This window comes from Ceratotherium simum, chromosome 4, assembly GCF_057802395.1.
Source record: "Ceratotherium simum simum isolate JZ-2026a chromosome 4, ASM5780239v1, whole genome shotgun sequence".
Lineage (NCBI taxonomy): Eukaryota > Metazoa > Chordata > Mammalia > Perissodactyla > Rhinocerotidae > Ceratotherium > Ceratotherium simum.
Genome location: NC_141903.1, coordinates 2,515,726 through 2,520,539, shown reverse-complemented (window position 1 = coordinate 2,520,539; position 4,814 = coordinate 2,515,726). Strand labels below are relative to the sequence as shown.

Below are 4,814 nucleotides of genomic sequence, written 5' to 3'. Positions count from 1 at the left end.
ACACAAAATAACCAATAACCATTCTATAGATAAGAGAAATAAGGTGAGTTTACTTGAGCCAGAGTGAGGGTTATAACCTGGGAAGGCCTTAGAAAGCATTCTGGAGAAGCATGGTTTTCAGTACAGTCTTATATCTTTTTAGAACAAAGAACATACATTAAATACACTCAGGATAAAATTTCATCAAAATTTTAAAGAGGTATCCACTTGCAAATTAGCAGGTCAACGTGACCATGGTGTCAGGAAAGGGACTAATCTGGGCATTACCAATATGGCACTACCAATAGGGCATTACCAATAGAGTATATTCTTTAATAGTCAAGCAGATGTACAATATATGTTTGATAGGCCATAAGTCAAGCATTTTAGTTCAAGCTGAATTAGTTTTGAATACGAATAGTTACCCCATATACCTCAATGTGAGAATTTCTTGTCAACTGATTTGCAATAAAAATGATACTGATGTTCAAAAAAAAATGCACACCCTCTCTAAATACTAAGCCAATCAATCCCCAGTTGAGGTGTAGGTATGAAAGAATTTGGCAGAGAAAAACAAAGTCCCAAATCCTTGAGTGAATCAAAAAAGATGATGGCCTGGTAGGGTGTGGCTCAACCCAAAAGTAAATCTTGAAAGCCTGAGGCAATTCTCTGAGCTTCAGAGATGGCCCACAGCAGAAGGGAAAGAAGAACAAAAGCCAGGCTACATTCCCAGATGTCCAAACTCAGCTTACTCAAGCAGCATTTATGTGGAAAATAAGAAGATGCTGCCACAGAGCTCCCCCAGATGGGTGGGAGATCAGTGAGGCAGCACTGAGAAAGTTGGATCAGAAAATGAGGCAAGTTGAACTAGAATCTCTTGAAGGAAAAAGGCAAGTGGAATCGCTCTGGCCCATCTTCAAAGTTCATCATCAGAAATCCTGGAACGTCTTCCAGCTCTTATTTAAGCGGAAGGCTATCAAGAAAGAAGTCTATGCATACTGCCTGAGAGAAGGTTGTGAAGATCTACACTTGATTGCCAAGTAGAAAAAACAGGTTTATGAGAATGTGTGTTGCCTGTGGTGTATTCAGACTCAAGATACTAACTTTGCAAACAGTGGTGCTTGCCATGTTCCAGAAGGTCAGCTGGAAGTGGGCAGATTCACGGAGTCTGTGCCCTGTGGCTGCAGGGGCTGCTCAGGCTGAGACCACTCTGGCCCCGACTCCCATCTGCCGTGGATTTTGAACTTTGAACATAGCCAGGGCCCCAGAGAGGCTCTTGGTCCCCCAAAAGTGATCTGTGTTGAGGATCCCAGGACCCATTCAGAGGCCCCGAAGTCTGAGATTCCCCATGGTCATCCGTATGCCTATTTCCGGTGTTTGACCAAGAGAAGCCCCTGGCCCTCCCCAGGAACAGGGCCTGATTCAACTGGAGAGATGGGCATCATTAGAGTTCCATATACTCATGACCCTTTCCCTTCCCCAAAATGAACATCATGAAAACAAAATTTGGAATCGAACCAGATGACCTGCATCACTTTCTACCTTGTAGCTGGGGTCGGAGAGGACCCAAAATGAGAGAGACAGGGACAGAAGCCAAGGGGCAGGGAGGGGGCTCAGCTTCCTGAGTAACTTGAGATCTACCATCCTTCTTTCACTGCTCTCTCATTCTTTCTTACAGCTCACAGGCTCATTGACCAGCATAGGGTAATTTGTAGATTGAGTGATGACAGGCTTTGAATCCTACCTTTGGAGTATTCCAGCTGGGGCATCATCATCCTTTGATTGAACATTACTGGGCCTTCTGTCCCTCCTGGCAATGTTCAGCAGATGCCTCTTCCTACACAGTCTCTCTGACCATAATAACATAGATACGTGGCACAGTCTCTGTATCTTTTGCATCACTTTTTGCACGTGTCCTTGGAGACGTTTGTCAAAAAGAATGAATTTCTCCTGTGTGCAGATTCCACTTTCACAAGCCTTCCTCTTGAACAACTTTTACTGTCATATACACATCCACACACATCCATACATAACCTTATTTTCACTTTCCTAACAATAAAAAAATAAGGCAAAAGCTTCACAAGAATTGCATCTGTTGTCCAATATTGCTTTCCAGGGGAAGATTATGAGCTTTGTGAGAACTCATTTGACTGTATGGCCAATTTACGGCTCCATTGACTAGTCCCAAAGGTGAAAAATCCTCCGAGGAGGTCAAGACCTTCAGGCTTGTTTGGGAAATCCCAGGCAGTGGGTGGGGCTCTGCCAGGTCTCTTGAGTGGGTGTCATCGACACACTGCCAGGCCACTTAGAGGCAGGCATAGTATCTGACATACCAGCCTGTGATTTTAGCACACCAATCTGGGCTCAGTGACCCTTCTCCCAGGGACTCATTCTCAGTGCTGAAGAGGGCCACTGTGCCTTGAAGAAGATGCCCGTGGACTCTAGGTCCCCCAAACATGCCAAGCCCCTCTGTGGCTCTCCTCCAGAGGGCAGACAGAAGAAGCAAACCCACTCTTGCCAAGGACTCTGAGAGCTGCTGGTGGGGTTCCCATCTATGAGTGGGGGGCTTCTTGGGATGAAATGACTGAAACCAAGCACAAAGTTAAGAAATCTTCCCCGGGCTAGAGGAAGAGAACAAAATCTTTAAGATAAGCTTTGCTAACTGCAGCTGTGCATATTCAGCATAATCAACTGTTGTTTAAAACTAACCAGGTCTTTCCGTCCCTCCTTAGTATATGAGTGAGCTGTCTTTCCCAGGAAGTCAAGGTCCAGACATCAAGATTCAGCCTCACAAGGCCAAATGCAGGCTGAAGATGAAAACTAACCAGAAAAGTCCAGACAGTCAAGGGAAAATAAATTCAGTCTTCAAGGCCAAACTCAGGCTGGTAGGAAGGTACCAACCAGCATGGCCACATGCTCTCCCTCCCCTACCTAAAACCCCTGATAAAAACTCCTACCTTTTTCCCTTCAAGGAAGTGGATCTGAGTTCTAACTCCCATCTCCTCATTTGGCTGCCTTTCGATAATACTAAACCTCTTTCCTTGCCACAAGCCTAGAGTTTCAGTTTTTTTCTTTATTGGCACTACTATGTGGAAGGTAAACAAACCCATGTTTGGTTTCAGTAACAATTTGGTGAGCCAGCCAGAAGGCTCTTTGCTCACCGCTCCGGCCCCAGGCTGGCTGGGCTTTCCAGTCCAGCAGCTGCCTAGGTGATTTGCCCTAGGGATTGTCCCCAGTACTCTCCGTCTGACCCGGCACCACTGGCCTTAGGCACATTTTTCTTGTGGCAAGCAAACAGACTCTATATTTGTTTGTTGGTTTGTTTGTCTGTTTTGGCTTCTGGTTTGGAACGGACATCCTTTTGATGAGTTTTCTCATTAAAACTGACTGAGTCCTATTTTTCCTTTCTTTGTTTGCCTCTGTTTCAGGGTTTTGTTCCAGGTTACTGGAGTTTGTTTGGGGGGCTCCCCAATTTGTTGAAAGGACTAATTCTTGGTTCCATGTGTTTTGATACTTGTGTGGAAATATGTGAGTGTGTATAATATGTGAATGTGGGTGGCAGCATAATGGGGAACTTGGATTTGATTCCCAGTGACAGCCCTCTGGGTTATGCATTGAAAAATTGGGATGTTTTCAGTTATAAACCTACGAAAAAGAAAAAGATGAAAATTAATCAAATTTGGGGCCTCAGCTTCCTCTTATGGTCTTACAGATGCTAATGAAAACAAGTTAACAAAAGAATAAACAGAAGCTGAGAAAAAAAAATAAATGGACTATTCTCAACGAAGTATAAATATTTTAAAGGGTTTTTTAGAAAAACTAAGGTAAATAAAACAGTGGGGCAAATAAGACAAATATTAAAAGATGGAAAATAAAGAATAGTCAAAAAGGGAAGAGTCATAGGACTCATCTCAGCAGGATGGAAATCTTTAGCTAGTTACTATAAAGAAAAATGAGATAAATAGAATGGACATAAATGAAGTTAAAACAAAGGTTTTAATAAAACACAACCTAAGGTTGAGTGGCTAAAAAGATCCTCTACTGGCCTACCAATTTTAATGGACCTCAAACAGACCCATTCTATTCACTCCAGTTTGAAAAAATTTTTAAAAGCCAGAAGGTAGAAATCACAATGAAAAACCTGACCAACAATTGTTTGAGGCAACAGTTAGGCTGCTCAGGTTGATAAAATTATAAAGATTAAAATGTTTAAGCTAATATTATATGAAGAGGTCCTGTCAACTTTGCCTGAATGTTTTTTTGGGATGGATGCTATGTCTGGGTGGGAATGCTTCCCCTACACAATGTTATAAGACTGAGACTTATTGATGGAATCCTAATGAAAGCTATGATTAGAAGTATAAGAGTTGATAAAATTAAGATAAAGTTTTGTAAAAAATTGGTATATTTAAATGGCTTTTATGTTAAATGATTGCATCTATTTTATATGATTATATTATAGATTATGTTATGGCGATAAACATTATGTCCCATTGGGGAACATTTCCTCTGCCTGATATTGTAAGAGCATATAAATCCACCCTTCAGGCAATGTTAATTAAACATGCTAAAGGAGATTTCACCTGAAAATGGCCAAAATGAGGCAATTTCAGTTTACCCAAATTGGTGTATTTGCGTATGCAATTGGAAAAAGCTGGCTACAAAGTTAAACAACCAATGGGAAGCCTATTTTAATCTTTTGAAACTTTTAAATGAAATCAGGAATACTTTACTGCCTCTTTAAAAGAAATTAATTAGATAATTAAACATACCAGCAGCCGAACCCAAATCTGCTGCTCCTCTCTCCTCTCCTGCTGAGCTTCCCTACTTCAACT

The 4,814-nt window shown here is 41.8% G+C and overlaps 1 pseudogene; it reads left to right on the top strand.

Annotated features, from left to right (window-relative positions):
• The first annotated feature begins 744 nt into the window (after positions 1-744).
• On the top strand, positions 745-1,182 carry LOC101395846 (protein BUD31 homolog pseudogene; annotated as a pseudogene).
• Positions 1,183-4,814: the final 3,632 nt, after the last annotated feature.